Source organism: Ischnura elegans, chromosome X (assembly GCF_921293095.1).
Source record: "Ischnura elegans chromosome X, ioIscEleg1.1, whole genome shotgun sequence".
NCBI classification, from domain to species: Eukaryota; Metazoa; Arthropoda; class Insecta; order Odonata; family Coenagrionidae; genus Ischnura; species Ischnura elegans.
The window spans coordinates 54168362-54181096 of record NC_060259.1 but is presented as its reverse complement, the minus strand read 5'-3'; the positions used below and the strand labels follow the sequence as shown (position 1 = coordinate 54181096).

The 12735-nt window shown below is 38.2% G+C and overlaps 1 long non-coding RNA gene across 1 annotated transcript in view; it reads left to right on the top strand.

The window, feature by feature from the left end:
- Nucleotides 1-12735, top strand: part of LOC124171684 — a 223240-nt gene that overhangs the window by 163149 nt on the left and 47356 nt on the right. Inside the window, exon 2 of the long non-coding RNA XR_006867910.1 lies at nt 2048-2164. This is a non-coding gene — a long non-coding RNA (uncharacterized LOC124171684). The remainder of the gene's footprint in view (nt 1-2047; nt 2165-12735) is intronic.

Sequence of the window (12735 nt, the reverse complement as noted above, 5' to 3'; positions counted from 1 at the left end):
TTCTTCTAAACAGAGGGACTCACTACCAATGCTGACTCTTCGCCACTTTTTTCTCTCTCTCTCTCTTCCCGGCCAGAACTCCGCCATTCCAACGCCCCCCACCCCTAGCTTTCCCATTCATCCTCAAATCCTCCGATCCACCCCCACTCCTCGATCCGAAGATACATTATCATCGCTATCTTTCGCTGTCTCCTCACTGTTTTTTCCTCTCTTTTTTCCATCTTCGATTCTGTGGAGTTTTAATGGCCCAAAAACTTTGCCTCTCGTGAAGGTGTTCCTCTTCTTCAAAGGAGATAATGAGGTGGTTCAATTAAATAGAAGGGTTTCTAGTCTCTACTTTCCAGTCACGCTCATTCCCTCTTACCCTCAGCACTGAGATGGGCCTTTACAGTGCCGCCAAGGTCTCAGGAGTGAAAATTGTCCCTTGCAAAATTTAGTTTTCGTGTTATTTTCGGACCCTCATGAATTATTGATCGGAGGATATGTAAGTTCTTCGCTGCGGCGGCTAAATGTGTCCTCTTCCCAGGAGATGATTATGCTCATCCCAGAAATTTACATAGTTTGAAAGTACTCCTGTGAGAAATTGATGCAGATACGTTTAAGCTGTTTTACCACTTATTGAACCATGTTATACACAAACGGGATGCCTCAGAAAGAGGCTATGACGGGAATGAGCGGATTTTTCTCTTCGTAAATAGCAGAATAAGGTATTTGCTCGTGCTACGTATCTGTTTTTTTCAAACAATCTGGTTCAGTACATTTTTCCCCATTACTGCCTTTGTTTCTGTTCTCATTTTCAGTTCCAATTTGAGATGCGCTATTCATCGGAAAGCCTCGTCCGTTTTTCAGAATTTGAGCGGCCACTTAGTGTATCCGTTAGTCGTCCATTATTTCCGGATAGCGTAAAATACTTTTCGTTCTCATTATTATGAATTAAAGTGGATTTCTAGATCCTGCTTCGTGTCCATACTCAGGATAGATAAATCATTATGTACCTTTTGTGAGCATTACGATCAATGTTGCTGCTTTTATCGACGCTTGGAACTAGGTTGCAATTGCTAGAAATGGGATTTAACTTCATAGGGCTTTACTTTACTCATATTTTAATTCTATCTCATTACTTTTTGAAAATATCTCTAAAAATAAATTTTGAAGAATTTTTACTGGGTTTGAAGTGTTAAGAACCAATTTCAACAAATATAAACAATGCAATTTATAACGAAATTTCCGCAGTTTCGAAGGTTTTATTTTATCTTTGCGTATTCAAGGACGGAATATGGTGAGAAATAAATATAAATAGTTCTAAAAAATAATGTGTCATGCTAAGAATATAATAATTAGCTAATGTTGGATGTAAGCAGTGTTACGGAAAGTGTTTGGTCGGAATTGAATAGCGGACCTCATTGATGACGTGGCGCTTGAATAATACTAAATTCTTATCATATTAACGTCCTCTGATTCCGGACTAAATTTGAATGAAAACTGTCTTGCAGCCTTTTGGCAGTCACTTATATTCATGCGCACAGTATAAATCCTTCAAAATATGTTTTCTTTTACAGTAGACAAAACAAGAATTTTTAACCGACGTATTCTTCGAGTCGAAGGTGATAAAGTGCTGTCCGGAATTCTATTTCCTGTAGTGCGAAGATAAATTATCAATTTCGACTTATTAAAATATTTATTAACGTGGACAATGGGTAAATTAATTCGTGGGCCAACCTCAATATAATATTGTGCAAAAAAGAACAATTTACCGTATTTTAAAGTCTTTTCGTAAGCATGAAAAGTATTGTGTAAAAATTCGTTTAATAAATGGGTGAAATGTATAGCTGAGAGCATAATACGTCCGACTATAACCGTTCGGCGTCCGGCTTTATGTCTTGCTTTAACGCGTTTTTGATTATTTATTGTAAAGTGGATGCACTTAACATCGAGGTTATAGGAACTTTCAGACAATTTAACAGTGTAAAGTTGCTAGGAAATATGTTCTGCTCAATTAAACAGAAAGAGAAACTTACATTTTCTTATCCCATTCTTTGTTTTATAGGAACTTGCTCTGCATCGACGTCAGCCAAACCGCAGATCTCAGCTTTAAAGGGAACTGCTCTTCGCTTCCTGGTGATGTGTATCCAGCTCTTTCCGACACAGCGCAGCAGAGTGCAGAGTAAGTCACTTTGCCTTAAAATGGTTTCCTTGAATATTTTGTCGAAGTGCCTCATTAGTCGGTGAAGCATGAAAAAATCGTGATATGACCAGCTGCAGTCAGCCGTTGCATGCATAAAACCTTTCACTGCTTCATAAAAATTCTTCAGCCGTTTTAACTTCGCGCTGTTATTTCAGGAGGCAATGCTCGTCAGCTGCGTTGCTCTCCGAGTCTGAAGTGCCACTTTCAAAGATTTTCAAACGGTTTTGAACCGTAAGTTTGCTTAAAGTATTGTCTTTTTTGTGTAAAAATTTCTCAGTTTTAAATTTTCCCCGCTCTTGATATCAGTCTTAAATGGAATGTACGTACCCGTCCTCTTTGTGATGATGTTTTCGTAGATGGTGCACCTTGCAAAAGTAGAAATTCCCTCAGCGGATGATGTTGAGTTTTGAGAGACAAAAAGAAGGCATTTAATTGGAAGATCGTTGTATTTATCAAATTAATATTATTTTTGGCTTCAAACTTAAAAACTCGTGAGTTTAAAAGTGATTACTTGATATAGCTCTTCCCCATCTTTGATATGTATGTCAATGCAGAGACGTTGAAGTTTTTGAGTGAATGAAACAGAGCAATACAGCAAAAAATAATTTTTCTTTACCAATAGCAATAATCTAATATATTAACACTGTACGTACTGTGTGGTAAATCTAGATTATATTATATGCACCTATCAAGCCATAGAATTTTCTCGCCAACTTTTCCCCGGAAAATTAATATTTTTTCCTTTTCGTCTGACAACTGAAGTTGTGAAAATTTGGAGTCAACAAATAAATATTCAATTAAATAATGAAGATTAATGACGAGAAGTTCCTTTGCGGACAGATACCCTATTTTCAGTAATGGGTTAATAGAGAATAATTGCCATTTTCTGAAATTCTGATGTCCTATCACGACCGATGCAGAAGCATCAATTGGCCTGTTTTCAATAGGGGTTATTCCCATTCTACTGAGCCGGCAAAGCTATTGAGGAGCGGTGGTCATTACCAATGACTTTACATCGACTCCTGGAGAACACAAAGGTATTACGTCGTCCCTAAGGTATCACGGATTTGCCCTGGTTCAACGATTCATTGTTTTCGAGGAGAGAGTGGGAGTAGTTTTAAACTAGGAATGTGACTTTGAAAGGTTGTGGATTTATTAAATGAGTTAGAAGTCAAGAAGATATGTGACCGAGTAATTCACTCCATGTCCCTTATTTTGAATGATTTTTGCGTAGCAATTGATTCTTTATCCTTGCATACACATCTCCTCATCTTGTGCGAACAGCCGAAATTGTCACATAGAATTGCAAACGGATGGAACTGCATGAAACATTTATGTACTGGATGAAATATTAATCGGTAGAAGGAGCTCGCTGCCTGAGGATTGAATTTCCAACTATATACACTCACCGTGATCAAAATGTTTGAAAAAATAACGTTTATCTCATGATAATTCCTAGTTAAAGTAATGAAAGCGCATCCCTCCCTCTCGCCCGGTCGTACTTTGTACTTTTCGGTGACGTGTTAATCATTCATAACTCGCGCTATGATGTTTGAATGTTTAGAGTGTATAGATTTAGTGTTTGTCGACACACCTGATTCTCAAATAAAAAAAGTCGGAGAAAATACTGGGTGAACAATTCACATTTGAGAAATAGACAGACGTGGAACAGGGTTTACTGTGTGTACCCTGAAAATTCCAAGATGACAGCGAAACTGCTGGCCTTGGTGGCGGCGGGGAAAAGTCATTGCCTGCCAAATCAAAGGTCTTGGGTTCGAGTCCCGCCTGGGTTAGCTGTTCAGGTCCAGGACATGGGTGCTTGTGATTGTATTATGTTGTTATTTGTTCGATTCATCCGCTGCGGAGGTCGTGAATGAGCTGCTTTCGGGGCAAAGAGGATAAAAAAATAAAAAAATGAAGAATAAAGTAACTAAGAATATTTTGGCACTAAAATTCTTCAAGAGGGTTAATAGTAGTAAAGATACGTAGTTGTGCCACAAGTGTTCAAATATTGCATCCAAAAGTGGTGAAATGGGGAAAAAGTCACCCAATAAGTAGTATATAGGGAAGAAGTGAACACAGATCACGGTAATTTCGCCGTTAACAATGCTTCCAGGTTCCTTAGCAGCCAATTCGAAATTGAGAATATATGCGTTGAAATATATGTTTTAATGGAATTTTGAATTTGCTTTTAAATTTTTCAAGCAGATTAAATTTGTAAAGAATATAATAAAAAAGTGAATACAACCTTTATAAATTTTCGCATATTTTTTCATTTGGTACACGGCGCTTCGACACTAAGGCGACATTTTCGAATACTCGAGCGGAAGCCGCATCGGTCGATTTCAATGAAAATAAGTTCTGAGCGTGTAATCTGTCACCGAAAAAGACCTGTCGGGCGGGAGCAATTCGTTCTCTCTAAGCGCCTCATAAATTTTTCCCGAAGATGTTGTCCGCAGGCACGCGCCGGAATTCTGTCACCTCGGCGAGGAATGTTCCTCAGGCGGTGGGCTGTGTGCCGTTGGATTGTTAAGCGTCGTCAAGGCAATCGTCCGTCGTGGGATTAATTTGGAGTCAGACTGAGCGTTGGGACGGTGGGGGGAGGGGTGGGCGGAGAGGAAGAATCAATGACTGGGGAGCCACGTCATCCATTCAAAAGCGTAAATGCGGTTCCAAGGCCCTGGGGGCGAAGACGTTGGAGCTCTTTGTGTATTGCCGGCTACTCGCTCTGCGAGTGCTTTAATCATACCTTACTTGTGATACGACTTTAAATGGCATGAAGTATGTCATGAGCACCACGCGTTCATCTGTTTTGGTGTTTCGAGTCATACTGATATCTCAGCTTCGTGTGATTTCCAGGCTCAGTGCTTTCAAGGCATTCCGCATTGCTCGAAAGGATAACGAATATTACTAATATAATATTCAAGCCATTCTAGCTTGGAATTCGCGGAACGAAGATGGTACCGCTGCTCTTCACGAAAAATTGATCATGCTATTGAAATATTATTTTTATGTTATCTTTAAATGAAATCTCTGGCAAACAACTTTTTGAATATTTTGATTGTATGGCAAATGATGAGTGCAATTGGTAAATACTTGCGAGTCCTCAAGAGAAAAAAATAGTATAACACAATAAAAATTGCACTCTTACGTAATTATTTAAATGCGTACGACGTGTTTCGGCTCACAGAGCCATCTTCCGGCGCAAGGCGATGATAACGGTTCTTAAGAGCCGAAACATTTCGTACGCATTAGAATAATTGTGGTGGAGTAGGAATGTTATTTTTTATATTACGACGAACCCTTTCTGTATCTTGCGTGATTTGGATGCATTTATAGAAAATAGAATACAAAGAAGTAAATTCAATAGTGTCAGGCGAAAAGTGATGGAACTCCCTCTTGATAGTTAAGAAGGGAGAGGGAATCGCAAATTCAACAATTACATTGATGCGACCGGTTTCATCTACATCTCGTACATACTACCCCGCAAGCCGCCTCAATAGGCTTGTGGCGGGGGGTGTTAGGACACTAGCTGTTAACAAATAAGAAGTTAATTCGCTTTAGAAGTTCCGCCTTTTGTTGGTCTAATAATGTTCGGGAAAAAACGAATTCCCATACCTTTCCGTTTGGCGAAATATCTCTCTCAATTTATCGCTTCTGTCGGACCTTTAAATATAGTTAGGCTTCTATATGAGATTCTTCTTGTTGCTCTGAAAGATATCTATTCTTAATTGCTCAAGCAGTATAAGCGTAGCGCAAAGCCTCCGAGTCTCAAGCGGTTCCCATCCTAGTTACCTTACTATCAACTTACCCCGATGTAGGGGCAGATTGGCCCACCTGTCATGTACCCAGTATATATTAATTTTTTTAAATTTATAACTCATATATTCAAGTTTAATTATTACCATCTAGATTCAGAAAGACTGTTCTATAATTTAGCAACAATTTCATAAAGTTAAATATGTCTAAATAAATAATATTTAAAAATTAATAAAAATCGGGCCAACGTGCCCCGGTCTCCCCTTCTACTGAAATACATACTCTCGTAAGCAATGGTATTCTCATGTTTTCAATAAGAAAAGTGAAAATCAAAATACAGTACGTAATGGAATCTTTCAAGATATTTTTCTTTTCGTTCGTTCACCTTAGCTACAACGCGCATCATATAAAATAGATTTTTTTCAAAATATACCCGTGTAACGCGTGCGTTATACTTTAAAATTTTATGCTTAACATGTATACCAGTTAAGAGTTTACAATTAACATATTTTTAACGATTGATGATCAAATTTGATGTCACTTACAAGAGTCCCTGGGTGAAAAAGCTTTAAAACTCTTCGGCCGTCTTGTCCGTGGGGGTGTTATAGGCTTTCTCGAGCCCGTTCAATGTGTGTCAAGGTAGGTGCCAAGGAGGGAGGAGTTTGGGAAATAAAGGTTGATTGTGCATTGGTCGAAGCCCACGTTCAATGGAAAGGCTTTGTGCCAAGAATAGGCGAAGCGGTGATATTTCTATCGCGTGGTAGGCATCTGGGTTTGGGGTGAATTCAGCTTCAGACACATTTATCGGGTTTTTGAAAAGGTTTCTCCCGTTCAGAGGTACTCCGTTGTTTTAGAAAGTATTTGCTTCCGGTCGAAAAAGTTTTCGAGCACCAATAAATACAAGCTAAAAAGTCTGCTTTCACTTTCCCTCTTGAGTTGTTTTCAATTCAAATTTGAAAGTTGCTGGTCTATAAGAACCCTTCATTCATTCTTGTTTGGCTTCTTTAAGTTTGGAACAGTGTGGGCCTCTTAAAACCTTACTATTAAATGCATGTTAATCATTTTTTCGGTGGAATTTTTATCTTGAGGCGTGATAGGTTATCATAATAATTTGAGTAAAATATTAGATGAAAAAGGACCTTTCCAATAGGTCAATGTGCTAGCGGTTTTAGAATAAAAAAATATCCATCCGCTCAATGGGTAGGTGAGAGGGACTCAAAAATATATAATTTGAGTATAACAGGTGAATAGAGACTTAAGTAAATTTGTTGGAATCAGACTATAGCAAATTGAATCTGATCTGTGACTGTTTGATATATTGTTTGTACCTGATGTATGTAGGTATGTTGTGACTGTTTGAACCTGATGTATACCTTCGGACGCCCACAAATAAAATCCTGGAAGTTGTAGGTGGCACAAGTAAAGGAACTGAATGTGAGATATTCACACACCTGAGACGAAGTCTGGGGTGAGCTCTACCCTCACAATTCCTAAAATTCCTTCGGATTAAATCATTGAGTGATATTTTTTTACACAGTAATTTCATTATTTTTTCAATACTCTAGTAGTATGCAGATATTCATAATGTTCCATTAAATTTAATTGGAATTTTGTTATTTTTTTCCGGAATAATCTCATGGAATTATATCAGAAAACACTCGATGTTTTTTTAATTTTAAATCAATTTATTAAAGCTTTATATATATATATGGTCTTTAGTTTGCATGAAATTGAGTTTCAGTGTTGAATTAACCCTAAAACGATCTTAGTGTTCGTTGGACATTCTGAAAAGGAAAATTAGTGATTATGAAGATCAATGTGTGGCTAAATTTTATTCGTGAAAACTATGGCCTTAGGACAGTATTCATGGTTTTTTACAGGGATATACAGCCACATGCAAGTCCTTTAATACGCTATTACCTGTCGTACTTCTATATTCATGGAAATTGCCGTGAGACCAGCATGGGAGGAAACATATGCTTTTATGATTTTTGATTCTCTTAGGCCATAGCTATCAATTTCCCTCCGCTGTGTACATTAAAAAGACATATATTAATGTAAACAGGGTTTTCATGTTTTCTCTTTGAGCATGTCAAGAGGTGTGCCTACCTGGAAGGATGTCCAACGGCAGAGGTTGTTTGACGTGACGCAACAAACAAGAATGAGAAAAAGACGCAAATAAAGCGTCAAACGAAAGCAGCACTCCGGAGTTTGGTAGCATGAGATACACCTGCGCACTAACTTTGGTCGCAATCCGTGTAGACTTATGGAAGCACATAGGGTACAGATAAATAGTTGTAGTCTTTTATGTATATATATAAATTTCCCTGTGAAGTTTGGATCGCTCTGTGCTTTACGACGACAGTTGGGACTAAAGAAAATAGATTTAAACACCCGGTGGGTGACAACTCATCCAGCGGCACACTGGAGAATCCAGCACAGGGGAACCTCGGAATGAAGTGGGTTTGAACGGCTTAATACGTGAATTTTCATGGGAAGTCTCTATCAATTGTTCGGTCTTCTAATTGTACACATTTCCCAGTCGTACGACTCTATAATGCTAAGCACGTTAATCTATAGATACGTAAATGAATTTTAGTTGCACAATATCGCTAATCTGCTGGCAGAAATGTCGCGCGTTCCGTGGTGTAGATCTACGGTAAACTATCTCTGCTCTCGTTTCAAGCTGAAAGCTTAAAGTGAAGGATAATTTAATTTTGCCTTGCCCCACCCTTACGTTTTGAATTAAATGCAATAATTTCATTTTATTTAAATTTTAAATTTATGGATGTAAGACAAAATAGTTTTATTTCACTAAAAAGCTAAGTTCAGATTTATTTTCTGAATATATGGCATTTAAGCGCGAAAACTATGTTTTTTTAGTGTAAGTTTTCGCGGGTCATTGTGGCTGTTGGTGATGTTTTTTCGGGCAGTCCACTGTACTTGTTTTGTTGCCCGACGTTTCGTGGCCGTTGCTGGTCACTTTTTCTTAAAGAATAAGGACGTAGAGAAACATATCGAATATGTACGCGGGGCACATCCGAAAAATCATCACCAAGGGCAATGTTTGTTTTATTATATTTGTCTCTCGAAGAAAAGTTTTATCAGCATCGTTCAAGATTTAGGTGAGAAAGAAAATAAGTAGCTCCGTAGAATATAGTAAAGGTTTTTTTCATCAACTTTACTATTCTCTGGAGCTATTTATAAATCCCGGATGTCTTAAAATTGAATTATATAGAGTGTAATTTTATATTTCTTGTGTCAAATAGGCTTCCTTAAGCAAGACTACTCGTTGATCGACACTCTTACTCGTGCGATGCTTCCTATTTAAATCTGAGGAGTCGTAAAACGGAGGTTACAATGCATTTTAATATGTGAGGCATGAATGTAAGCAGGGGACATGCGTGCTCGTGATCAGCCCCTCACTCCACCGGGAAATATCTTCGATTCTCTGTCCTTCGTTCCGGTAAGGGTGGCGAAAGTCCCTTCAATATCCTTGGGCTCGCCGACTCCCTCCTCCCCCGTATCGTCTACATTAGTCTACATTATGGCATTCGTCTGTGAAAACACGACCCATGACTATTTCCGTATACTCAGGTAGAGGCTCATGCTCAGGAACATTACTAGAGAGGATTATCCCGTCTACCATTGAATATACTATATTGTCACCCACCTCGTATCTGAATGGGTTTACAATAGGGTGGTTTCCTATTATTTTTTTATTGCCTAAATCGAAAGATTATTGCTCCTGAAGCACGTATTTCACGCTTTTAGATTTTTATGGCGATATCTATTTTTCGCGATTAAATGAAATGTGAAAAATTTCAAGCGCGCGAAAACGCGACGGCTAAGTATGAATGCTGGGAAAACTCCGTGTTACGTCGTTCTGGTTCCCGCTGCCGCAAGTGAGGTGACCTTGGGGCGAGGCTTTGAGTGCTGATACGACGCAGGATGCTAGCAGGTAGAAGAGTACCCTGCTAGCTGGTAGCGCTTGGCTTAAATAAGGATTATTAATACCTTATCAAACGAAAAAAAATTTCCAAACTTAGCCAGTTTTAATAGGTGATTATTAAGACACGTTTCCCTGAGCTCTGTGCCTCCTGTGCCTTTTTCAAATGAGGATAAAATTGACCATTGCCATTCTTCTAAACCGGTATTTCTAAAACAAAATAATTAGTATATTATGAATACACTAATGGTGGGTAACGAATCGCAATCAATGCATTTCGTTTTCTTTGATGAAGGAGACTACCCTATTGTGTCCACTCGCGTCGCTGATGGCAGAGTGATCCGGATTCTACGGGGAAATAAAAAAAAATTACGGATTTGAACCAATTTTTTTAACGATTGCAAGTCTCTCGGGTCCGGCGGAGTACGCAGAGGGAACGCGAGGAAGGGAATTAAGGAATTAGTAACAAATTCCCGGTCTTTTTCATAGCTCCACTTTATTCGCGTTTAGGTTCAACCATCCCGCACGTCCTCCACAAACCAACTCCCAACGACGTGCGTTCTTCCCACCAACGCATCCGCTAGCTTGCAGTTCCCAGCTCTTCCTCACCGGATGCAGGGGGGTGGGAGGAAAGCGTTATGTATGTGCTTGCTCTACAGCAAACCATGGTGGGAATGCAAGTCAGCGTGACACTTACACGATGTCGTTTATCAAATTTTTAAGCTTTCAGTAAGAGTAAAAATACTCCATATAAAATATTGAGAATAAATGTATCGCTGTACAATGATCACAGAGCTGCGAATATTCATGGTAGCCGATTTCAATGCTCCCGGAGTTGCAGTAGAAATGTCGTCTTCTACGGGACAGAATGAAGTCACTCCTCGCATGACAGTGAAACCGGAGAGACATTCCTTCAAGCTGGTCACATTGTACATTTTCTTTTTGAAAATCAGCATCACATTTTATTTTGGCAACAGAAATATGGACGCATCAGATGCGACATTTTTCCAGTTATTTTTCCAAGTACATGCTCATTAATTACTGGATTTCACGTTATGGATAGAGAATTTGCGTAAATTTGGAAACACGTGATTCAAAACTCCTTTTCACTTAAGGCTTTGATTGTGTTTTCGATGCAAAAATGAAGACGAATGTTATCACTTAGGTACCAAAACGTAGGTGAAATAGGGCTATGAGCCATCATAAAAATTTCATTTATCCATCCATAATGCCTCTTAAACTCTCTTTTTTTACTTTTTTTTAGAAACCTTTGGTAGAAAGATGAGATATCATGCGTAAGGTATCATTTAAATCTACCGCTATCAGTGACAAAACTGGCTATTGCTGACAATGGTCTTTGCGGTAAGCCTTGAATATCATCTCCGTGAGATATTTACAACATATTCTGAAAATACAACCCAATTGTTTTGGGTCATACGTCTCTGCGATACTCAACGTTTAGGAGCATTTATTGACGACTCAGGGATTTATCAAGCGTTTTCTGAGACCAATAAATAAATAAGGAAAAGCATCCCACCTCTAACGAGGTCGTTGAAGTGGCGCGATACATGTATATGGCGATGATTGAAGGGCCCAGAGTAGTAGAAAAAAACACTCATTATTAGTATGATCCTTCTTAAGAGGATGTATCACTCCCATCCAATTAAGGAGGACCATATTTACAATTGGAGCCGTGATTTTTTTTCCAAAACGTGGGAACGTAACCAATTGAGATAATTTTAATGTTTTTTCTTTTCACTGTTGAGAGTTTTTAGATGCTTTAAATGGAGGCTCAAATATATTCGGTTGGTAAAGTCAATGCTATGAACTCCATTCTCCCCTGAGTTACCCCTGAGTTACTTAATAAATGAAGACTATCAATTCTGTTAAATCTCGGCCGTAGCCATAATGTTGGTTATAATAGAATTGTACAAAACAATATTTCTTCATTGTTATTTTTGCTCGGTCAAGGGTAATGAATGTGGGAAAAGGAATCATATTCAACTTTAAAATGCAGTGCGCGATTTTCAGATCCATTGATTTTACCTCTTTATAATTATTTATTGATTAAACATAATTTCATTTGTTAATATTAATTGAATATTTCGTTTCTTTTTCATAACACGTTTCATTTAGAAAATTTTCTGCAGCACCCACTTTGCGAGCTCTGTGGCACATTCCATTTCAGCATTGCAATTAATTTCCGAGGGTAATTTTTTTTAGTTTGGGAATGAGTGCGGTTTACCGCTTGTTAACGTGGAAAAGACACTTTACCTGCAGAAATGATGCTAGGAAATGTTTTTATCTGTTAATGGTTTTCCCCGTAGAAATATTTCAGCATTGTCTAAAGGGACGTCTTTGTCACTTGTGTTACCATTGTCTGTTCCAATCCGCCAATTCTTTATAGTCCATTACGTTCAGCCTTAAAATAGGTTTTCGGGTGGGTTTCCGTGTGGTTTACTTTGTAATCTTTAAATTAATAAAAAACTGAGTGTTATTTATCATATATTTCGAGGTGATACATTACAAAATGTATATTCCCAATTCTATTTCATTAATATTTATAATTTTTTCCTGAACCAAGATACAATTAACCTACTCGCAATACTGCGGACTCTAGTCAATATGCACGGGTGTCCATGCAAGAAAATATGAAATAAGTGATGAAAATCCCCTTAAAATCGCCCTTGCAAACCGTTTAAAAAGTAAATAAATCAAATATTACTAGGAAATATTTTGTGAGCTGCGTTTTCCTGGGAAGCCAGATTTTAATATAAGATCTTATGCATTCGCATATGATGGTAATTTCTTCCTAACGTTTGGTCCCGGTCATATGACCCTT